General features: G+C 41.1%; 1 protein-coding gene and 1 long non-coding RNA gene across 3 annotated transcripts in view; one reads left to right on the forward strand and one right to left on the reverse strand.

Annotated features, from left to right (window-relative positions):
- Adk (adenosine kinase) overlaps positions 1-25768 on the forward strand; it is a 395996-nt gene that overhangs the window by 340852 nt on the left and 29376 nt on the right. The window lies entirely within an intron of this gene.
- Positions 16785-25257, reverse strand: Gm52152. Its single transcript, XR_003951242.1, has 3 exons — positions 25082-25257; positions 23007-23072; positions 16785-17045 (listed from the first exon to the last, which is right to left on the reverse strand). It is a non-coding gene; the product is annotated as a predicted gene, 52152 (long non-coding RNA).

Consider the following 25768-nt stretch of genomic DNA (forward strand, 5'->3'; position numbering starts at 1 on the left):
AAAGAATTGACAATAAGGGGGAAACTTTATGAAAAATCATGACATAAGTGCTAAACTAATGCATTTTGGGTTAAACAAATGTCCTGAAGTTAAAATAAACCAAGTGTGAAGATGGTGATCACCTATGGGAGCTGGTGTCAGGGCACGGCTCACTGTGCTACACAGTGCCTGGCCAGAGCACCTGGAGAACTGCTTTTCAGACACAGGGGGATGAGTGTGAGCCGCACTTATACAGCAGAACAATCCTTGAGCATCTTCAAAGACCTTTGACTCTGCACCTCTTCCTTATGGAAGATCCACTGTTCAATCCACTCACATCCATCAACACACAAAGCCAAAGGAATGCAAAATATAAAATGCACTTTAAAAATCTACTTTCAATACAGTGTTGCTTTTTTTTATTATTAAAAAAAAGAAATCTCAATTCAGATTTAAACATTGCAACTTTTCCTCATACTGTTACTCTGTATTTAGGTAATAGAAAGATAGAAATACCTGTTTCCTGTTGGGGTAGTGGGTTTTTTTCTTTAGGTAAATTGTACTAATTGTGGTTTTGAGTGTTACTTCTTGGTTTAGTGGTTAAAAAAATTAAAAGTTAAGATAGATTAGAGATACAAGAAGAAGGTGTAGTGGTTCAGTTAAATAGAAGAGAAGAAGAAATAATATACATGCAAAACTCTATGTCTTTTTCCCAAAGAGCATTTATTTATATATGACTAATAAAATATACAATGGAATTTTTAAAATATCATGTGTATTTTACCCAAAACTGAGCTGTAAAAATAATGCAACTGTGAGTCATGTCACACTAGTAATCAGAAAGACAAATGGGCGTGATAGACAGTACCTTCCTAGCACAAAGCCTTGAGTTTGCTCTCCTATGGGGAAGAGCTTTCTCTGATTTTGGCTGTTTGGTTTGAGTTTGGTGTTTGGATTGAACCCAACTTCTTTTACACATAGTAAGCATGTCCTCTAGTTAAACCTCCAACCTCTCGGGAACCATTCACAAAGATTAGGGTGTGTAGGGCGGAGCAGGGAACAAAGTGGGGGAGAGAAAGGGTAGAGAGAGACAGAGAGAGACAGAGAGTCATGTTGGGTTTCACCTCCCATTTTCCTATTCTTCCACTTGTCAATACAGTATCCACAAAAATAAACAAAATAATCATCTACAAGAAAAGCAACCTTTTGTACATAACTTATCTCTATTTCCTGTGTTTCCTTTCTTCTATTTGTTTTTACTTTTTTGCATTTTCATACTATATATGATATACAATTCATATGCTGTAGAACTTACCATTGAAGTTATACAATTTAAATCTAGACATGTTTGCACATCTGTAATCCTAGACTTGGGAAATGGGCAGAAGCCTGCTAATGTGTTCAAGGCTAGCTTGGGCTATATAACCCGACCCTGTCTTAAAAAAACAAAAATAAATTAAAATTGAATTGCATGAACCTGTGGATTTTTGACACATTCACAGAATAGCTAGTCATCACAATTAATTTTAGAACATGTTTATCATCTCCAAAAGAACCCCCTCCCAATTCTACCCTTGTTGAGCAGCCACTAATCTATTTTCTGTCCCTATACATTTGCTTATTCTAGAAATTTCCTTCCCTAAAACTGCTTTACAGTAAATGTGGTCTGCTTCTAATATCTACCATATTGTTTATAAGGTTTATCCGTGTTACAGGACGTTTGGCTATTTCATTTCTTTACATTGTTATATAATATTCCATTCCTCAGTCTGTTACTTTCCCATAGTAGATAAACATGGACTCTGTAACGTCATAGAATTTACTCTATCCCAGTTCTAAGGCCACAAATGCAAACTAAGCCATCTAGGTCACATCTCTCCAAATAACGTAGGGAATCTCTCCCTGCCCTCCCAGCCGTCTGAGGCTCCTGGAAGTCATGTCTTCACACCCTAGTTTATGGCTGCAACACTGCCACCTGTGTTCTATGTCACCCCATCGTTGTCTCTTGTTTTCCTGTGGCCATATGTCCTTTCTTACTAAGACAACTCCAGTAGTTGGCTAGTCTAACCCAATATGACTTCAGCTTGACTGGTCATAAAGAAGACTTCCAAGTAACCTTTCATCCTGAGACATCAGGTGGACATCAGTTTGGAGGGCACAATCGCCAATGCAATGCCACAATAAGCTAGTGTTATCAATGGATGGGATGTTAGCCCTATATTTCCTCATGTTCAAATAATCACATACATAACTATTTTCTGATTTTTTTTCTTTGAAAATTTGCAAACTCTTGATAGCCTTTCTCTTTTTGTACTTTTCACTTCGTTGGTTGTTCTAGAAATAACAACATATTGCTTCATGGGGAATTTGTATTTGTTTTAGTCTAAATATTCAGCCCTAGAGAATTTGTTGATGTAGCCATAAGGTAGGAATTAGTTTAGTCATAAAAATATTTTCTTTATCATGGAAAAATGTATCTATTATATTGATAAGGTTTTGTAAGTTTTAGTAAATTGGATTTTGTGGCGTCACATATTCACATACATGAAATTCTCTCTTTTGTTCCTGTTCGCATCTATTCAGTTCCTGTCCCAGTCAGCCAGTGCTTCACTGAAGTCAGCTTTTATCCTACAAATGCCTTACTGCTGAGTCCATTATGGAGATTGTCTCATACGTTTAATGGTTTGTTTCATGTATACCTTTGTATGTCTAATTTTTGTTTTTGTTTTGAGCTAGGGTCTCACTTTGTAGATCAGCGCAGCTAAACTCATCGAGATCTGCTTGCCTCTGCCTTCTGACAACTGGGATGGGCATGCATCCCACCTTGCCCATCTGTTTTTCTAATTTTTGCTATAGAAAATTGAATGACATTATTTGTAATAACGAAAATAATCAGAAACAAACCAAATGTCCATAAATAGTAGGATGAATAAATTGTTTGTTTGCTTGCTTGCTTGTTTGTAGAATGGGATGCATAGTTAGTGGAGAATAAATGAATTACTGTCCAATAATATGAAACAATATAGCAAAACCTGGTGTTAAGCAAAATCAGACCCAGAAGAATAACAAACTGACTTCCAACGTTGATAGGATAGAAATAACTCCTACCAGATCAATCATTCCTCAGATAGCAGTTTAACTGGAAATAAAATATCTAACTGGCCTCCTGGAGACAGTGGAGAATAGTCAAAATCAAGCAGCGACTGAAGCAGAGTCTACAATTGTAGGAGAAAATGCCCTTTCTCATGTCTTCTTTCTTTGGGGCACACACAAGTTGAGTACCAAGTGGCTTCCCAAAATTTGATATAAAATGTACTCTCTTTTTTTCCTTTTAAGATGTTTTTAATAATAATAATAACATCATCATCATCATCATCATCATCATCATCATCATTATTATTTAAGAGGTGTTTCAAGACTAAGTTTCTCTGTATATCTGGCTGTCCTGGAACTCACTCTGTAGATGAAACTGGCCTTGACCTCTGAGATTTGCCTCCCTCTTCTTCCGGATGACTAGGATTAAAGTCGTGGATTAAATCCCTACCTGGATGTCTTTATTACTTTTATTTGTGTGTGTATAAATGCCATATGTATGCAGGTGCCTACAGGTCCCCGAAAGAGTGGCAGATCCCTTGGATCTGCACTCATGTCTCTCCAGCTCACTCTAATCTGGCTAAAAGAGCTAGAAGAATTTGTCTGTATAAAGTAGAAAATGAAAGTCAGAACACAGACCCTGCCTGAATCCCTGGGTGACCTCTCAATTACATGTGTCTCAGTAGATTTCTAGCTGCCCAGATGAGGCTGGAAGAACTAGACTGTTGTCCTTGCTGGGATAGTTTGGAATTAGTGTCTAGGTATTTAGTTACCTATTTGAAAAACAGCAATCAGTCTTCTTCGTGGAAACACTCAGTGTGCCTCATCAATAAAAAGTAACTCTTCTTTCTTAAAGGCCCACAAGTACTTATTGTAGATTTGTAAGCTTGTCCCCTTTTGTAACCACTTAATGATGCTACAGTACTATAGAGCCATCCATAGTCAATGCACACTGGCATGGCTGCACCCCACTACTTGACAGCTAGCTGCAGTTTTGTAGCTGCCTGCACTACTACATCTCAATAATCTAGAATTATGAACTCTGAAGACAGAAGTACTTCTATATGACTACTACAGGGTTCTTTTTTTTTTTTTAGATTTATTTATTATGTATATGAGTACACTATCGCTGTCCTTAGACACACCAGAAGAGGGCATTGGATTCCCATTACAGATGGCTATGAGCCACCATGTGGTTGCTGGGAATTGAACTCAGGACCTGTGGAAGAGCAGGTCTTAACTGCTGAGCTCTCTCTCTCCAGCCCTACTACGGGGTCTTAAAGGGAAAATTAATGGAAAATAATGCAAGAAAGTAATGTTACAGTGAGATTTAAGCACTTAGCTAAAGAGCTAGTTCTTAGATGAAAAGACGTGGCAAGGGTCCAGAGCTAAAGGTGTTCAGAATGGAACGTTGGGAGACGTGAGTCCATGCTAGTGTTAGATCAGACTGGAGCAGCCCAAGGATGTGGCCAGGACACTGATTTGGAAATAGAAATATAGACATGCAGTAATAGGAATGAGCATTTGAACAGTGCTAAGCTAATGGGGAAAAGAGTAGTGAGACATATTTGTTTCCTCTACAGTGACTGAGGGCCTACTGTGTTCCAGGATCTGGGTAAGCTGTTATGTACACAGTGCGCACTTAGGTGGAAACTTAGAATGCATGAAATAGATAAAAGTGAAAGGAAAGAGTTTGTTACAGGTGACTATGTAAGGGTTAAGTACCCCCAAAGAGAGAGCAGCTAACAGGATGAAGGATCTGAAGAAATGCTTTGTATAAGACTTAATGTAGGGATCACGAATTAGTGACATTAAATACCTAGTAGATATGTTCTGAACAGTGGCTCTCAGTGTAATTCACTAGCCAGACAGTGGTGGCGCACCCCTTTAATCCCAGCACTTGGAGGCAGAGACAGGTGGATTTCTGAGTTCGAGGCCAGCCTGGTCTACAGAGTGAGTTCCAGGACAGCCAGGGTTACACAGAGAAACCCTGTCTGGAAAAAACAAAACAAAACAGAATAAAAGAATGGAATCCTGAGTGGGAGGTGCTTACCATATGTTCTTAAAACCAACCAACAACCTAGAATTGATCTTTGACCATTGGCACCAGATTTTCAAAATTGTAAACTGTTAAAAAAGGAAATCAGATAGAAGACACATCAGCCATTAAACTTATAAGAACAGATACTACACGCCTTTAATCCTAGCACTCAGGAGACAGAGGCAGGTGGATCTCTGAGTTTGAGGCCAGCCTGGTCTACAGAGAGAGTTCCAGAGAGGCCGGAGCTATGCAGAGAAACCCTGTCTCGCTTGATAAAACAAAAATGGAAGTTGGTCAGTGAGATGATTCAGTTGGTAAAGGCCCTTGTTGTGGAAACCTGGTGGCCTGATTTAATACCTGGGACCCAGATAAAGATAGAGAACCAACTCCAACTTCCATTTCTGTACTGTGGCACATTCACACGCGCGCACACACACACACATACACACACATTGCTCTCACATACGTTGTGCACACACATAATGGTAGTAAATATAAGTCTTTTTTTTTTAAGATTTATTTTGGCTTACGGTTCTGAGGGATAGAGTCCAACAAGTCAGGGACTGGGTGACACGGCCTAGCAGCAGGGCCAGGAAGCTGCCTGATAACGTTTTTATCTACTCTCAGAAAGCAGAGGTAGGGAGCATAAGTGGGAATCGGGTGAAGCTATATTGTTCCTGTCCAAAGATTTATTTATTATTATATCTAAGTACACTGTAGCTGTCTTCAGACACACCAGAAGAGGGCATCAGATCTCATTACAGATGGTTGTGAGCCACCGTGTGGCTGCTGGGATTTGAACTCAGGACTTCCAGAAGAGGAGTCAGTGCTCTTAACCACTGAGCCATCTCTCCAGCCCGTAAATATAAGTCTTAAAAGAAGACAATCACCTGAGTGTTCTTTTCTATCTCAGAAGAAAAGAAAGGCCTTCAAACACTCATAGCATTACAAAAAGAAACTAAATTGTTGTAAATGTCCCAAAGGCCTGGATCTAAATAATTGAATTAATTCTTCTTTCGTTTGTTTTAAAATGCTGCTTGTTTAAAGAATGACCACTTTTGAGAAGTGCGTTTAGTCTGTAATTCTGCATTCGTATAAGACAGGCCTATCAGCCTTCCCAGAAGACTGGTACTAACCAGAACACTTAAAAGCTACTGTTGGGCCTCAGTACTGGGGAACGCCAGGGCCAAGAAGTGAGAGTGGGTGGGGAGGGGAGGTGGGGTATGGAGGACTTGAAATGTAAATGAAGAAAATACCTAATTAAAAAAAAAAAACGGGGCGGGGGGTGGGGGAAGCTACTGTTGGGGCTGGCAAGATGGCTTAGCGGTTAAGAGCACTGACTACTCTTCCAAGGGTTCCTGAGTGCAAATCCCAGTTACCACATGGTAGCTCACAACCACCCCTAATGAGATCTGACCCCCTCTTCTGATACATTTGAAGACAGCTACAGTGTACTTATGTATAATAATAAATAAATCTTTGGGCCGGATTGAGCAGGGACTTAGCAAGCGAAGATGACCAAAGCAAGCGGTATCAACTGGAGTGAGCGGGGTTGACCAGAGCAAGCAGAGGTCCTAAAAATTCAATTCTCAACAATTACATGAAGACTCACAACCATCTGTATAGTTACAGTGTACTCACATACATAAAATAAATAAATAAATAAATCTTTAAAAAAAAAAAAAACCCTACTGTTGTCTGCCCGCCCGCCCAGTGGTTCTATAGCTCAGAGGGTACCCTACAAAGAAGCCTGTCAAGGTGAAGTCCACTTCTGGGGACATAGCCCCTGCCTCCAGCAGTTCTGCCCACACCATTGGAGAATGAGTGATTACAGAACGGAGACAACTGTAGATGCTGCAAGTCTGTCTATGGGTGTCCTGGAAAAGACCCTGCTTAGTACAGAACATTAACTTAGTAAGAAGTACGTGTATAGTAGTCCCACTGTGATCTCCATACTTCGGAGGCAGGGACTGCAGGATCATGAGGTCAAGGTTATCCTGGGGTACATACTGCGTTTAAGGCCAGTATGTGCTACATGAGACCTTGACTCAAAAATAAAGAAACCCATGGAAGTGTCTAGAAGTGATGGCTTCCTGAATATATACATGTTCAAATTTGCCAGACTGCACATGTTAGCTATGTGCAGCTTAGTGTAAAGCAGTCATGCCTTGGTGTAAATATTAATAGAAGAAATAAATTTTATCTTAAAACAGTCAGATGTATTTTGTATCTTCTACCATTATCCACAAAAAAGAAAGAGTCGGCAGTCAAGTCTAGTGACAGACACCTACAGACCCAGCTATTCAGGAGGCAGAGGAAAGAAAACCACTTGAGCCTGGGAATTTGTGGCCACAGTAGGCAGCATATCAGCATTTCTTCTCAAAAATAGGAGGGGTGCGGGTGGGCCTATCTTTAAATAGATGTTTACAACTTGAGGCAATCCAGGCAGCCTGAATTATGAGGAATTGGGTGCTATAATTTTTAACTAGAGCATTGAAGCATCCTTTGTTAAGATAAGAGGTATGTTTCAAAGTTTGTGCTAATTCGGCATGATTATTTTTCTTGTTGATTACTGCAGGCTGGATATGAACCTGGATGTTAGGCAGGCTTTGTAATGTATCAGTAACAATAATTAGATGTTTTTGTTTCTGAGAGATACAGAAAGATCAATGTCTCAGGTGCCCAGTATCATAATAGATACCTTTAATAAAACATTCTCAGCCTTTGTACATTTTTACTTTTATTAATGAGCTTTCCCATCAGAGACTATTAATGACTTTCTGGCAATGTTGTCCTGGTTGTGATTGAGACCAACATGAACTCTTGTTATTGAAGATTTATCCTATAGGCTGAACATAAATATATTAGAAAATGTAGGAGATCCTGAGGAAACAGAAACTGGAATGTGTGAGCTAAGACTTTCTTAAATGAATCACAATTTGATGCTCCAAGTGCAACCAGTCAGTCAGTTGTTCCAATAGCATTGCTAGAGTCTCAAGTAGTTAAAGATGTTTATGTCTAGCACAATTAAACAGTGTAAAAACATCTACACATGGAGGCATTTGTGTCATTTTTGTGTAATGGGCAAAATGACTCTATGTGTGTGTGTGTGTGTGTGTGTGTGTGTGTGTGTGTGTGTGTGTGTGTGTGTGTGTGTCTGATACCGTCATTGCAGTCCGTGTGCTACAGCACCTAGAGATGGAGCTCATTAGTAGAACTTTTGCTAGTAGGCTGAGGGCCCTGGGTTCCATTGTAGGGCTAGAGGTTGATGCAGCAATTTGATACTTCTTTATGTAGTGTTTTAAATGACAAGCTAAACCAACATAGTGGCTTCATTGCTTTGTAAAACTGCTTCACTTAGGATCTGAGGACTTTTCATTAAGCATAAACAAATCAAAACTGCCTACCATTACAATCAGAGTAACAAGAATGGTTGTGTGGGGGTGAGATGATAAAAATATGATGTATTTTCCATTTCTTATTTTCTTTGTCTTAAAACACTTGCCCATTGCTTCTAAAAAGAACCTTCTTTTAATGCAAATGTACAAATTTAGCTACCCCAAAGTCACATGACCTGGTACTGGCTAAAGCTCTGGGTTTTCATTATACAGTGATGACTCAATTAACAAATCCTCTATGAACAAAACCTTTTTACCCAAGGCTGGCCTTGGTGCAGCAGGCATGGGGGAAGGATCAATTTTCTCTGAGCTAGATTGGTGGCAGCAGGGACTAATGAGGCAGGGCCTTGAAAGTGGCTCTTTCTCAGATCTAACTCCTCAGGGGTTGGCTAGAGCTGATGCTGAGGGCACGGCTGCCCTCCTGGGACTGCCACAGCCTGGTTACCCAGGTGTTGAAAAAACAATTTCTGTGCCAAGACCATATGTGACTTTTGAGAGACTCGGCAGGACTCTTGCTTTCGGCAGAGTGTTCCTTGTCTGTGATGCGTGTGCTCAGAAGCAGCAGAGGGAGTCCCATGCGCTCGCAGGCTTGCTCTCGTCCTCTCTGCACTCCATGTATTGCTTTTTCAATTTTCTGAGGCTCGTTTTACTCAACTATAAAATGAACAAACTGCCAGGAGAGCCTCTAATGTATCTTTCGCGTCTACTGGATGTTATGTCTGCGTTAAGAAGGCAAACTCTGTAAAGGGCCAAGTAGTAAATATTTTCTGTTTTGTAGGACTCACGATCTCTATCACAAAGGTTTATCTATGCCTCTGTGGTGTAGAAATAACCATATTTAACAATGTGTAAACAAATAGATGTGGCTGTATTCCAGTAAAACTTCACAAAATTGGCAGCTAGTCATGTTTGGCCCACAGACTATAACTTACCAACCCCCTGTTGTAAGCATTAGTTTAATGAGACCATCGTATTAAAAGTATTTGAGTACAGGGTATAAATCTTAAGGTCTCTAGAATGCCAAGCATATCAGTGTGGCATAATGCCTGGTTCTCTTCAACACTCTGTTCTGTTAAGTCTTCAGATTTTCTCTGCCTCGAGGGAGAACAAGGTTATGTTAATTATCTTTCTGGTTAAATTGTGCTTTTCATAGAATAGTGTGGGCTCTGAACCTTTGTCCTTGATGGTTGGGGGTCTTTAAAAATAAAAACTGCCAAGCTTAGCACAAGAATTCTCAAGTCTCCACCTATCCAGCTTTTCATGTGAAGATGAGTGTGTCTTCTCTTTCCAGGGCTCGGTAGTTTCTCTGCCTGTCGGGAGGTTCTTGTCTGCTTTGTCAAGTCCCCTTGTATCAACAACTTTACTTCTGTTTCCAACAAAGTGAAAAAGCAGTTAGTGATTGGAATAATTAACCCAGGCCAATTATTCTCACCACAGTTAAGCCAGTGATAACTTTGTTTCTGCCTATAATCCTAGCACTTGGCAGGCAGAGACAAGAAGATTGAAAGAATCTTTTTTTAAGGTTCTGCATTATATTACTGGACAAACCGTACACCCCCCCAATTTAAACATGACCATGACCAAGTCTCAAAGTTAAAAATGTTGAACTCCATCTAGTAGAATCTATTACTGCGGTTCTGTATAAAATCTCGGTTTCACCATTGTGTGACTCCTTGCAGACTCGGCGTCATTCTCCTCCAGTGTCTCCTCCAGTGTCTCCTCTTGGAGTTGTATCTAATCTAGTTGTGATGTTTTGTATGCTTGGCTCAGGGAATGGCACTGTTAGGAGGTGTGGCCTTTTTGGAGGAATTTTGTCATTGTGGGCTTTAAGACCCTCTTCCTAGCTGCCTTCAGAACAAAAGGTGGAACTCTCAGCTCCTCCAGCCCCACATCTGCCTTGATGCTGCTATGCTCCTGCCTTGATGATAATGGACTGAACCTCTGAACCTGTATGCCAGCCTCAATTAAATGTTATCCTTAAGTGAGGTAACACATTCACAAAGAAACTCACACAATATGTACTCACTGATAAGTGGATATTAGCCCCAAACCTAGGATACCCAAGATATAAGATACAATTTGCTAAACACATGAAACTCAAGAAGAATGAAGACTGAAGTGTGGACACTATGCCCCTCCTTAGATTTGGGAACAAAACACCCATGGAAGGAGTTACAGAGACAAAGTTTGGAGCTGAGATGAAAGGATGGACCATGTAGAGACTGCCATATCCAGGGATCCACCCAATAATCAGCATCCAAACGCTGACACCATTGCATACACTAGCAAGATTTTATTGAAAGGACCCAGATGTAGCTGTCTCTTGTGAGACTATGCCGGGGCCTAGCAAACACAGAAGTGGATGCTCACAGTCAGCTAATGGATGGATCATAGGGCTCCCAATGGAGGAGCTAGAGAAAGTAGCCAAGGAGCTAAAGGGATCTGCAACCCTATAGGTGGAACAACATTATGAACTAACCAGTACCCCGGAGCTCTTGACTCTAGCTGCATATATATCAAAAGATGGCCTAGTCGGCCATCACTGGAAAGAGAGGCCCATTGGACTTGCAAACTTTATATGCCCCAGTACAGGGGAACACCAGGGCCAAAAAGGGGGAGTGGGTGGGCAGGGGAGTGGGGGTGGGTGGATATGGGGGACTTTTGGTATAGCATTGGAAATGTAAATGAGCTAAATACCTAATAAAAAATGGAAAAAAAAATGTTATCCTTATAAGAGTTGCCCTGGTCATGGTTTCTGTTCACAGCAGTAAATCCCTAACTAAAACAGCAGTTTTCATCTGACTCTGTTGAGGAATTAGGACTATTTTGCTTTTGTTTCGTGGCTGGGAATCTCTTTATTATAGATGTCTTGTGAGAGAGTCAGGAATATGGAAGGGGAGGGGAAACAGTTAAAAAAAAACTGAGCTTGTAACACAAACTCATACCACCATTTTGAGATGAGACAGAAGGCTCACAAGTTCAGTCCAACTTGGGTAACTTGGAGCTGGAGTTCAGATACCCAGAATCAGCATAAAAACCTGGCACACGAGGCCTGTGATCCCGACACTCAGGAGACAGGGGCAGGACAGGGGTGTCTCTAAAACAAGCTGGCTAGCTAGGCTAACTGGAATTGGAGCACTCTGTGTTTAGAAAGAGACCCTGCCTCAATAAATAGAATGGGGAGCTGCCAAGGAAGATACCCAAAATCACTCTGGTTTGAACACACGCACACACCCATGCATCCATTTATATCACGCACATGCACTTGTGCACACACATGCACATGTTCTTCATATCTGGGTTGTTTTCATCTCGGCACTCTTTGGGCTCTTCCTTCACTAAGTCATTGGAGCATGAGTTTCCTCCTGGCCTATTCCACCAGCAGCAGGTATAAGCACATCAGATCTAACCGTTTCCTAGGAATCACAGCTTGTCTAGATAAGCAGGATCAATATCCTAGCATATGAGAATAGGCTCCACACCTCTCAAAGAGTCTCTTCTGTAAAGTCAAAACTATAGCCCCGTACACCCTCCTGAGAACCTGAGACAGAAGGGTTAAGAGTCTGAGACAAGCCTAGATTGCATAACAAAACCCCATCTCTAATGAACAAAAGCAAGTCTATCATAGTGTTGCATGTTATGTCTGTTATCCCAGAGAGACCACGCATACCTGACACTCATAGCAAGTTGTAGGCCAGCCTGGGACATATAAGACCTTATCTTTTAAAAAATGTAAATGAACAAGGGTGTGTTTGTGGGTGTATTTCACAATAATTTAAAATATATTATTAGAGCTGGATGTAATGGCACACACCTTTAGTCCCAGGATCAGAAGGCAAAGACAAGGGGATCTTTGAAACCAGCCTACCAGCCTGGTGTACAGAGTGAGTTCCAGAACAGCCAGGGCTATACAGATAAGCCCTTTATTTGGGGGGAGGGGGGACCAATTATAAAAATAAATAAATAGATTGCCTTTTGCTATGCAGATGAACCCTTTCTTGGAAAAAAAAGTATTTATAAATAAATAAATAGCCTTTTGTAACTCTCAATTGCAGTAGTGTTTTCCAGAGAGTACATGATATGGTAACAAATTGTATAATAAAGGTAAGAGAATCTATCTTTAATGTCTTCTCTTAAACCAGACATTAAAGAGATTAGCAAAACTCTAAATCACGGGCCAGAAGATGACTCAGTAAAGCATTTTCCATGAAAGTATGACTATCCAAGTTAGATGCTCAGCACCTATATAAAAAGGTGGGTGCAGTGTTAAGCCTCCATAACCTTAGCAGCACAAGTGGACCTGAGGGCCCCTGGGCTTGCTGGCCAGCTAGTCTCACCAAATTGGCAAGTTTTTGTGAGGGACCCAGTCTTTATTTATTTATTTATTTATTTATTTATTTATTTATTTATTATATGTAAGTACTGTAGCTGACTTCAGACACACCAGTAGAGGGCATCAGATCTCATTATGGGTGGTTGTGAGCCACCATGTGGTTGCTGGGATTTGAACTTTGGACCTTCGGAAGAGCAGTCGGGTGCTCTTACCCACTGAGCCATCTCACCAGCCCCAAGGGACCCAGTCTTAAAATAATAAAATGGGAAGCACTTGAGGAAAATACCGGATGTCGACCTTTCACCTCTGTATGCACATGTGTATATATACACCCTCACAAATTAACACATATGGATGTATACACATAAAATGTAAATTACAAATAATATTTTGTTGGAAATATATAGTTCTTTTTTAGAAAAACATTAAAATAGGTAAAGTGATGGTTTTAAGTTAACCATTTGAATTTCTGATACAATAAGATTTTATAAGGGGGGTGGTGGTGGTGGTGTGGTGGTGGTGGTGGTGGTAGTGGTGGTATTTTGGTGTTTGAGACAAGGTCTTCCCTGTAGCTCAGACTGACTGTCAATTAATTCCCTGCACTTCTCTCTTCGACCTCTCAAATGCTGGAGTTACAGTCACGAGCCACCACACCCAGCTAAATTATAATATAATAAGTATTAATAATAGCTCGTGTGTAGCACATACAAACAGTGTTTCTAAGGGCCTAAATAATTTTTGTAAAGTATTACAGAAACTGAAGCCAAAAAGTTTGAGCAGCCCTACCCTAATGTAATAGCTGTCATTGCAGGGCGCTGATCTCACGCTTACTGAACTCCTCAGCACAGTTCCTTACGTGAAATAGCTCACATCCCCCAGAGAGAACAAATGTTAACAATTTAGTGGTTATCCTTCCAGACATCTTTCTTATATGCATACTTACTGCATAATTTCATAAGTCTAAGATCACTCTGTGTTCTTCCAAACTTTTTCTCCTGAGACATTTCAGTTTAATTTTTCTCCCTGTTCACTCTCTGAATCCATATAAAATCCTCACGCTTTGATGTTGGAAAGGTTTTAGGGACCGTCTATCTGTGTCTCCCTAGCTCAGTTCAGGAATCTTCTCTAAAACCTAGTGATCTGTTTGCCTATGTTTTTAAACCCTAGTTAGAAGCTCTTTCTGATGGGCAGAAATTGTCCCTATTAAGATGTATCGAGTAGCTGATCTCAGCTTCTGAAAGCCATGCAGAATCTGTCCCAGCTCTCTGTGTCTGTGGTGTGTGTGTGTGTGTGTGTGTGTGTGTGTGTGTGTGTGTGTGTGTGTCTGCATGAATGTCTGTGCATCATGTGAACCCAATGCCCACTGGGGCCAGAAGAGGGCATCAGATCCCTTGGAAGTGAAGACAGGTGAGAGTCACCTTGTGAGTGCTGGGACCCATCTCTGAGTCCTCTGCATGGAGTGTCATGTGCTCTTGCCCACTGAGCCATCTCTCTGGCTGTTGTTGCTTTGTTTATAACTCTTGGACAGTAAGTGTGTTCTTTCAAAGTTTGTTTTGTGGACTGGTCATCTGCTTTAGGCTAATTTGTCTTGTTAATCTCACTGAGATGTTTTATTTGCGGTTGTTGGAGAAATGACTTGAGACCTAGTACAATACATGTATGCATGGGAGCACAGGAGCAGCGGCCCACTGGAGACATCTTAATTTGAGACTAGCAATTCTGATGGTTGGAACGTCCAGAACAGTCCCTTGCCGAGGTCTTCCTGTGTCTTGTTCGCCACCCTTAATTCTAAACTCCTCTCCAAGTATGAAACACCAAGCTCCCCTCCCTAGTTACTGCCTGTGTATCCTAGTCTGGCCATTTTTCATTCTTTTGTTATGCATTCAAGCAGATTTGTCTGTCTGTCTTTCTGTCTGTCTGTTTGTTGTGTGATACCGAGGATGGTACCTGGGGTCTTGCACATGCTAGGGAAGTGTTCTACTACTGAGCATCATCCCTAGCTTACATTTTTCATGTATATATTTTTTGTTGCCTTTTGTTGATTATAAATGAATAAGGGGAGCCCTAATAATTCATGACTACTTCCTGCTGACCTTAGGGCATGGGCAAAAACTGGACCATTGGCCAAATCCAGGAACAGCTGGTTGTTTGATTGCTGTCCAGGTTGTGGGCCCATCTCTGGGTAGGCATATGTAGGCTCAGCTGAAGCAGTCTGTGAGGCTGGGCCAGACCTGTTAGTAACTGTTTTGGAGCTGTCCTGGATGCAGATTCTGAGAGAACACCTGGATGTTAGGGGCAGAAGATAAAAGTTTAGGGAGAAAACCCTTTTCTTGGGTGTACATTTGAAATTCTTAGGCCCATGGTCTTGGTAGTTGGAGAAGGGGTGGGGGAGCCCCAGGGAAAGAGAAAAAGATCCCACCCCCAGAAATGGGCAGGTGGGCGTGGAAACAGGCTGTTAATTAACAGTACTTATATTGAGTCCATTTGACCTGCGAGAGGTGAATTTAAATCCTTCATAACTTGCATTTACCCATCTCGGAACATCTTCCTCCACATTTAAACACTTTCTTAGATCCTTACTGGTTTTGGAAGCTTTCATATCCTCAGATTTTACAATCCCTTGAAAGCTTTCACAATAGACGCCCTTCTCTTCCATGCTTGTCTGCTGCCACAGCTTAGCTGCATCGTCTGTTCCTTCTGAGACTGACATGGCGGGGCAGCTCTTATTAGGAACTTGCTAGATGGATCTTAGTTAAACAGCTGTTAGTGAAGTTCCTGTATCCCTGCCATTCACATTTCATTAGTGGAAGCAAGTCATGAGGCCCAGCTTGAGAGTAATTGGGTAGAAAATACAGTCTTTATGAGCAGATTGCAGTTCTCCCACAGGAATGGGCCTGGCCGAGAGGGACAGTGAATGTAACTTACAATAGTCCCATTTCCCTTCATATATAATTCTACTCTTCCTATCATAAAACTGATCTTTAGCATGAGAGGTCTTAATTTTATATGCTATTTAAACCAACTAAAACCAAAAGGCCAAGGAGCTGAAAAGAAATGTCTTTTTAAAAACCAATCATAAACCTGACGTAACAGCTCACATCTTTAATCCCGGTATATGGGAGGCAGAGGCTGGTGAATCTACGTGATTTCAAGGCCAGTCTGGTCTACATAGCAAATTCCAGGCCAGCAACATAGAGATAGCCTGTCAAAACAACAATAACAACAACAAAAAGACTGTGGTGCCTTTGAGCGCATTAATTCCATGTTTGCCGTTTCTTTCACTTGACATTTTGCTAAATTATATTCTCATTGAACAGCCCCTCATCCACCTCTCTGAGATGGGATATTACAATTTATAGCTCAGGTTAGCCTCAAAGTCTCTTTAGCCAAGACTAACCATGAACTCACAAGTATCCTCCTGCCTTACTTTCCTGAGTAATGGGATTATAGAAGGCACTACCACAGTCACCAGATCATATATCTTACCCAACTTGTCATATGGAACTCTGCTCTTCAAGGAGTTAAAGATTTACACATTGGTCTCCAGGGGGGTAATACCGGTCATGCCACTGTGCTTCCTCTTTGTTTTGTGTCTTCATTAGGTTGAAAGTTTCTCTATTAGCTTTTCTAGGCCTCTTTACTCAAATTTGCTAATCTGTTTTCATTGTTCTCCTTACCATTCTAATTCGCCATCTCTCTAGGTCCATGTGCTTCCTCTTCATTCCATCACCCATGCCTCTGAGGTTTCTGGGTCTCCTTTGTATTTTTTTGTATCTTTCTAGCAGGTCTCCTGTTACTGCTAAGGGAACTTTTACAGTTTTCTTCAGTGTTGGTCATACCCCACTGGGACACACATCAGAGCAGTCCCCACCACTCTTAAATGAGCTTTTATCATTTTATTTAATTTTATTATGGACTTTGTGTATAGATGAGGGTGGAGGTGTGCTATATGTGCATGGTAAAGGAAGTTGGATATCTTCTTGGATCTCTCAGTAAACCCAGAGCTCACCAGTTGTCTGGCCTAGCTGACCAGAGCTCTGGCAATCTGTCCATCTCTTTCCCATCCCAGGCCCAGCACTTCACATGGGTAATGGGGATCCGAACTCAGGTAGGCCCTCATGCTTGCGCGGCGAGCATTGTTACTAGGTGCGCAGCTGCCCAGCCTCATGTTGTGCTTCTCAGGCACCGTCTTCTTTTCCACCTATGGATAAAATACAATATTGAATAACATTGGCAACTTTAGTATTTTTAACCTAAAATCTGATAGTATTTACTAAGAGATGGGAATGAGGGTGTTTTGAAAGAGAGCTGTGTTCTCTCTTAGATCTGTGTCAAAGCTGTCAGGGCTGTACCTCCGTAACTTCTGAATAATTGCTGCTGTCTCTATACTTGCTCTAACAGCAATTGAACCCCAAAGAAATCACAAGATTCCCAATTGTTAGCTTTATAAATGTACTGATGAGTACCTTGTTTGGTAGGATAAAAGCCTGGGTAAGTGATGTTCCCACCTGTGTGGTTCATTTCAAAATATTGTTTGCCTAAGGCATTGTTGTCGGTGACAACCGAACAAGAACTTTTAGGAACACTTGGCTATCCAATAATGGCAAATTTCAAGGCTATGCAAATTGTGCCAGTTCAGCCCCCTCTCTTTTCTCTATTATCATATCAATTGAGTCAGTTCATAGTAGACAAAGCAAGGTTATGGGAACCACCTAGAGTATCATGCACCATTTAACATCAATGCAACATACACGAACATCTGCAACTCCAGCCTTATTAAGAGGATGGAATGGAAGGCAATAAACAGCTTTCTTCACCATTTAATTGCAAAATAGTATTTCCTAATGTTTGCATTGTTTATCAACAGGAACTTCATCAATAATTGTATAATTACAGTTGCCTGGATTACAGTGCTCTCGTGCATCTTGTCATTTATTACGGAGTAGTCTGAGTTTAATCTGAATTTGAGCACATTATTCAAGGCTAATAATATAAACCCCTTCAAATGCGAGTTGCACAATACAGATATCTTGTGTAGTGGGAGAATGGTGTTTATAATTCTTCAGCTGCTGTGAGGATTAAGCTAACACAGGGGAAAAGGAAGGCTGAAAGGCAGAGAAAGCTGAGGGAAGCCACTAGTTAGATCAAACATAGACCTTCTAAACACGAGCATAGGTTGTGCTCTTTAGAATTAATCACAAGTAATTAGATGTTTGCTTTAAGCCAAAATTGTGCTGAATTAAAATAGGTTTATTATGCTGTGGTCTTCCCTTCAGGCATTATTTAAAGGGAGAAAACAGTGAAAATTACAAATATACATAGGGAAAAAAGGTATGGTGGTCAGTTAGAAATGCCAAATGCAGAAGAAAGCCTTTCTCTGTCTACTCAGGTTCCTGTTGTTGCTTCAAAGCAGCAATACTAGTGTGTCTAGTGTGTACATTCCTCCGCCAAATACTACCTCCGTGGACGAGCCAAGCAGATGCAGAGAAGCAATATAAGCTTAGTTAATAGAGTAGCTAGTGGCGTTGCCCTGTAAGAAAGAGAAGCCTGGGGCTTGTGAGATGGCTCAGTGGTTAAGATCACCGACTGCTCTTCCAAAGGTCCTGAGTTCAAATCCCAGCAACCACATGGTGGCTCACAACCACCCGTAATGAAATCTGATGCTCTCTTCTGGAGTGTCTGAAGACAGCTACAGTGTACTTACATATAGTAAATAAATAAATAAATATTTAAAGGAAGGGAAGCCTGAGAAACAGTGGGTGCATTGAAATCATCTAAGGCAAGAATCTTGTCTGAACTTTTTATATTTTAAGTATGAAAATCTCATTATTCAGGGGCTGGAGAAATGGCTCAGTGAGTAAGAGCTCTGGCTCTTCCAGAGGCTATTCTCAACCAATCAACAGTCTTGATTTTTATTTTAATGTATTTATTTTGAAACAGGATCTCATGTATCCTAAGATGGCCTCAAACTCTCTATGTAACTGAAAATGACCTTGAACTTCTGCTCTTCCTGCCTTTACCTTTATCCAACACCCTCACATAGATACACATGCAGACAAAACACCAATGCACATGAAATCAAATTAATTTATAAAAAAAGAAGAGGAAAATAATTTTTCCTTAAATCTATTTTATACCCAAGGAAAAAGGTCTAAGGCTTCCTCATAAAGTCATTTTTTAAAATGTTTTCATTTGTGGTTATAGTTCCACTCTCTCCCTCCTCCAAATAAAAATGTATTAACTTATATATTGGATGGGTCTTGTTTGTCCTAGGCTATTCTCAACCAATCAACAGTCTGATTTTTATTTTAATATATTTATTTTGAAACAGGATCTCATGTATCCTAAGATGGCCTCAAACTCTCTATGTAACTGAAAATGACCTTGAACTTCTGCTCTTCCTGCCTTTACCTCCTGAGTGCTGGGGTTGATTACAAGTGTGTACTATCGGGCTGGAGAGATGACTCAGTGATTAAGAGCACCGGCTGCTCTTCTGAAGGTCCTGAGTTCAAATCCCAGCAACCACATGGTGGCTCACAACCATCTGTAATGAGATCTGACACCCTCTTCTGGTGCATCTGAAGACAGCTACAGTGTACTTAGAGACAATAATAAATAAATCTTAAAGAAAAACAAAAACAAGTGTGTACTACCTCAGACACAACCGAGTGCTGGAGATTAAAGCAGAAGCAAAGCAAACATACCAACCAAACTATACTGACGACTCAGGGTTTCCTTCTTTGCTTCCTTCCTCCCTACCTCCCTCCCTCCCTCCCTCCCTTCCTTAATTTCCTTTTTTAGATGAAAGGACAAAATTATCATTGTAAAATATCCACAGAATAGAAATCTGTTCCCTCTCCTATTTTCCTGATGTGCTAATCTATCATTTCCTCCTTGCAAAGGAAGCTAAGAATGAGCTTGGTAGGGTCGTTTGACCTGTAGTTACTTAACATTACGCTACAGAACCTTTTTCAGATACTGCGTCAGCTTCTGCTGAGAAGCCTTTAACTGAATACCCTAGCAAGAACATTCTCTAAACTGGACTTTGCAATGAAAGGATGTACTCAACCAATTGAGACTCAAGTATATACCTTTCCTTTGAAGAAGAACTGTACAGACATTATTTAGGGGTGTTTTTTGGAGGTATTTATCAAAAATGCTATGATAACAGCTTTGTCCTAATGAGCCCCAGGCTCTGTTTAGGGAATAATCGATAAAGTTCAAATTAATGTTCCATAATTCACATTACAATGCGCATGTAATTATTCTGAGATGAGGCAAACCCTATGCATTTAATTTACAGCTGTAATTAAGTAAACTCATTTAATACTAATTAGGTGAGCCTAAAAGGATCATAGGTTTGTGTATTTAATTACCAAATTACAATTAGCAACTGATTTCTGCAAAGCTCTCTCATCTTGAGCTCAACACTGATCTCTACCTACACTACTGTTTTCTCCTCATAGACCATCATCACTAACGCATCACACACTGTAGAGAACCTACTTGTGGTTTGCCGACTGCAAGAATGGCCTTAAGAATAGAGAAATTAGCCAGCCATATTGACATATACCTTTAATCCTAGCATTCATTGGAGAGGCAGAGGCAAGCAGATCTCTGCCTATGAGGCTAGCCGAGACTACAGAGTGAGATCTTGTGTCCGTCCTTTCCCCACCCCCCCCACCCCCCCACCCCCCCCCACACACACTTCCCTGCTGCCAAGAGAATAAAAAAAGAAAATGTAGAAATTGTAGAAATTGGGTCTGGAGTGATGACTCAGCAGTTATAAACACGCACAGCTTGCAGAGGACTCTGGTTTTGTTCCAAGCACCCATGTTGGTGCTTACAACCATTTGTAACTCCAGCTTCAAGACATCCTATGCCCTCTTCTCTCTACCCCTACATCAAAACTTTTTAAGGATATGAATATTAAGCTATCAAGAAAATAAAGTTGATTCCTATTTTTAAAATCTCTTAAATTCTGTCAACCAACATTTATTAGGTACCTAGAATCCTAGGCTTCTTGCTGTGTTTGGACGATTATTCCCATTTTGTTCTGCTATTTTTAAGTCTATAACCAAAGAAGAGTTATCTGTTACCTATAGGGACGTCTTTAATAAACTTGGAATGTGCTAGATTAAAGTTCACATATTCCACTTTCCAAGTTCGACATATGCTTTAAAAGGTGAAAAGGCTTGTGCCTGTGACTATCCTGAAGTTCTCACAGTGTCTCTGTCTTACCTTTGAGGAGTAGAAACCTCCCAGTCTACAGTGTGCGCCCTACTCTTTCCCACGGTACGCAGGGGTGGCACTGTTGTCAGGAAATATGGACCTCCCCCTTACGACACTCAGATTGAACTAGCCAGCTTCCTGGTCAGCAGCCACTATAGGTTAGTGGATAGTAATGGCTGACACTTACATTGTGACTTACAGCTCAAAAAACTGATGAACAAAGTAGGCCAGGAAGCATAGGCCTGTATGTACATATTCAGGAGGCCAAGGCAACAGAGGTCTCAAGTTCATGGGCAGCATGGGCTAAATGGTGAGGCCTGTCCCCCAAAAGAGAGAGAATAAAACAAAAGAACAGCAGGGCGTGGTGGCACACGCCTTTAATCCCAGCACTTGGGAGGCAGAGGCAGGCGGATTTCTGAGTTCGAGGCCAGCCTGGTCTACAGAGTGAGTTCCAGGACAGCCAGAATTATACAGAGAAACCCTGTCTCGAAAGAAAGAAAGAAAGAAAGAAAGAGAGAGAGAGAGAGAGAGAGAGAGGAAGAAAGAAAGAAAGAAAGAAAGAAAGAAAGAAGGAAGGAAGGAAGGAAGGAAGGAAGGAAGGAAGGAAGGAAGGAAGGAAGAAAGAAAGAAAGAAAGAAAGAAAGAAAGAAAGAAAGAAAGAAAGAAAGAAAGAAAGAAAGAAAGAAAGAAAGAAAGAAAGAAAGAGAGAGTGTTATGATTTGTGAACAGGCCATGTCTAGCAATGCCATTTGCATAGTGGCCTCTGGTGCAGTGTTCTTTTTTTTCTTTTTTCTTTTTTCTTTTTTTTTTTTTGGTTTTTTGAGACAGGGTTTCTCTGTGTAGTCCTGGCTGTCCTGGAACTCACTTTGTAGACCAGGCTGGCCTCGAACTCAGAAATCCACCTGCCTCTGCCTCCTGGGTGCTGGGATTAAAGGTGTGCGCCACCACGCCCAGCAGAAGACAGTGTTCTTAGACTGCATTATCTCCCATCTTTAGAAGCAAAGGTACTGACTTTTTTATCACTTGATGCAAAATTAATAGTTTGATATAACTAGCAAACTAAAGGATTGGTACTTAAGAGCTCCTGTTTTCTTGAAGAAATAATTGTGGTTTAAGAAGAGCAATGGAGCCGGGTGTGGTGGCGCACGCCTTTAATCCTAGCTCTCAGGAGGCAGAGGCAGGTGAATTTCTGAGTTCGAGGCCAGCCTGGTCTACAGAGTGAGTTCCAGGACAGCCAGGGCTACACAGAGAAACTCTGTCTCGAAAAACCAAAAAAAAAAAAAAAAAGTATCAAAAACTTCCTTAAAAGGAAAAACCCCTTTTTACACATGGCTGGAGAGATGGTTCAGCAGATAAGAGTGTTCACTGACCCCTCTTCAGAGGACCCAAGCTTGGTTTGGGCAGCCATATCAAGAGGCTCACAACAGCCTTCACTCCAGTCCCAGGATCCACAAGTTCTACACTCTATAGACATGTACATGCATGTGGTATCCGTAAACTTACCAGCATATATACATGCACATACTCACACACACATGCATCCATACATCTTTTTAAAAATGCACACCAAGCACAGAGTAGAATAAGTTTTTAGAGCACTGGTTCCAACTCTTGTTATGCTGGTTTTATCATTTCTACTGCAAACTTCTTTTTTTAGCAGTAATAAATACGGATGAGACCCAGGGCCTCCCACATGCCCAACCACTGAACTACATCCCTAGCCCTTTCAAAACTGTTTCATATTCAAAGTAATCCATCTATTCTCTTACCTACCTATATCCAGCACTGAAAATTCACATTAACTAGAAGAAAATGTGAACAGAGAGCCTCCTACAAACAATAGTATATAGTTAGTTGATCTGTGAGCCCGTGCCATCAGAAACAGCAATTTGCTTCATCCACTCTTTGAGAAAGAACCTTAAGATGGTACCTTAAGTTTGAACTCCTCTTGCTGTAGTCTTCTGAGTGATGGAATTGCAGCTGTGCACCTGTATGTCTAAGTGAGAAACCACCACGTTAAATGAGACCTGGATCCCCTATGTCTCTACTACGTCTCAATTTAAGATAAGTAATGCATTTTTTTCAGGTATTCATAGGAGCTGTGAGTGTTTACTGTGGACTAGCTTTTCCTCTGGCTGCTTTAAGCTTTATACATTCTGATGTCACGAGTGCGCGCACACATACACACACACACACACGTGTGCACGTACACACAAACCCTTGAAATAGCAGTAATGCCTCTCTCTTAAAAAATAAAGACATTTGTATTTACTGTTTTTCTTGTGTGCACACAGTGTGTGTGGCGCTCAGAGGGCCAATGAGAACAACTGTGGGCTTGTTCTCTGCTTCTACTATATGGGTTTAGAGGATGGAATTCAGGCCGTCAGGTTTGGCAGCAAGCCCCTCTATCCACTGAGCCATCTCATCAGTCTCAGTTGTCTTGTTTTTAAACCTCAAGAAATCAGAGAGAGCTTAGTTTGGTTTGCCAGAGAACGACGACAAAGCTGTATGGATTATAATCTTACAGAGCCTGGCTCGTCCTCGTAATCATAATGTCATACTGCCCTCCTTATCTATGGGATTTTATCAGTTAATTTAGTCAAACTTAGTTCTCAGCACCAGGCTTAAAGGAATTTCAATTTCCATTAACTGCTATATACTGCTTAATGAACACAAACAGCAGCATTAATGCATGGGAAGCTACCTGCTTCTTTCTCATTCATCTTGTCCCAAAGACCTGCTGTGCCCATGAGCCCCTAGGCACTTGACACCCTGTGAGCCTCAGTGTACTTGTTTATAAAATCAGTTGACAGCACCCAAAGTGTGGGCCTGAAACTGGCCCGAGGTGTCGTGTACAGCACTTAGCGCAGCAGGATTTCACCAAGATACCATTGCTGCCTCCATCTTCTGATGCATCAAGCCCAAACCTTGGACATTCAGAGTCTCTAGAAATGGCTAGACCCTATCTTACAGACGCAAACCCTGTTCTCTGTGTATTCCTCTCAGCATCTGCAGCTTTCTTTTCCTCTCTCTATTATCCACATCCTCAGAACTAGCTGAAGTCTCTTCTGCACAAAGCCATCTGAGTTGGCTAAGTTCATCTTGTCCCTCCATCCCTCCCAGCTCCCACTGCAGTTACAGTGGGTGATATGCTGTCTGTAGTTCAGAGATTCCACACAGGCCAGGTCTCCCGCATGCTTCTAAGCACTCTGCAAAGACAGATTGTATCTGAGTACTTCTCCTGTGTCTCATCTCCTCCAAAGAACTTAGCAGAGTATAAAGAGCTTATAGCTGTTGATCGGTATTTGTTGCCTGAAGAAAGTGAACCCCTACCTTATAAAATTATATATTAGATTGTTTCCCTTCAGTACAGTGTTTCATCAAACAGATATGTTATATATGTATGTGTATAAATATATATTATCTATAATAATAAATGTGTGTGTGTATAATGACTATAGAAACTAGATGTCTTCTTTCAAACTTGTACAATTCAAGCTGGGGATGGTAGCTAATCCCTGCAAGTTCAAGGCTAGCCTGGGTTTCCCTAATATTTTCTGTGTAGCTGTAGCTGTCCTAAAACTCATTCAGTAGGCCAAGCTGGCCTTGAACTCAAAGATCCTCCTGCCTCTGCCTGCCAAGTGCTGGGATTAAAAGTGTGCACCACCACACCTAGCTGGCGTTCCCAGGGTTTAGGGCTTCTGTGTTCTTTCTGCTTGCCATGGGCTGATTCTTAACCACGCATCTGACCCCCACGCCAGTGTCACATGGCATCACTCTTTCTCCCCCTCTCTGTTCTCCAGGCAGATTGAAGTCCTACAGGTTGCCTGTCATGAGGTTTTCCTTTCAAATTCTAGTAAAATTGTCCTTGAGCTTCAAAAACAAACAAAGCAACAATGAAAACAGAGTGTTACACTCCGTACTCCAGTTACAGAGCCTATTTTAGGTGTAGCACAGCTAGCCCATCCAAGCTGGTGCTGGCCGGCCTGCAGCCTCCATACTTACGTGCTTTAGCCTGGGATTGTCACATGGCTTGCTCCTCCTTGTCACTCAGATCTCACCTCCTCAGCCAGACTCAAGCTTCACGTCCTAAACTAGCTCTCCGCTTTGCTACTGGTCCTGGTGTACCGTTTCACTCTCTCAATGTCATCTGCTGATAACTCGGTCTGTTCCTTCCTTTGTTGCTTGAGTAGCTAGTGTAGGCCCTGTAAAAGCCAGTTTTGTCTGCACCACTGACATGTTCATGTTCAGTCTCCAATACAGTCCCTAACATGAGACGAGATTTTTAATAAACATGTATTAAGTAAAGAAGCTGAGCCCAAACCAAACTTAAACCATGGTTGGTTTTAGATTTTAATGCAAACATTCCCGCCATTCCACTGAGCCTGCTTCTCATGAAAGACATACCTTGAGAACTACAGTAAGAATTAATGCTCAAGATAATGATATTCAGATGTGCTGTAAGATTCTCTATTCTCAGAAAAAAATTCATTGAGTTCTATAAATTAATTAAAGCAGGGATGTCATGGTATATTAATATATTATGTTAATACATTTAGAAAATTTTCCAACTAAAAAGACTTTCTGCTTTTTCTTTAGTTAACCAGAAAATTAAATTAACTCAGAGCTCCTCATTCCCTAAAGTCTTTGTTAATTAGGAGTGTTCTATAAATCTCTATTATTAGGAGAGTT

This window comes from Mus musculus, chromosome 14, assembly GCF_000001635.26.
Source record: "Mus musculus strain C57BL/6J chromosome 14, GRCm38.p6 C57BL/6J".
NCBI classification, from domain to species: Eukaryota; Metazoa; Chordata; class Mammalia; order Rodentia; family Muridae; genus Mus; species Mus musculus.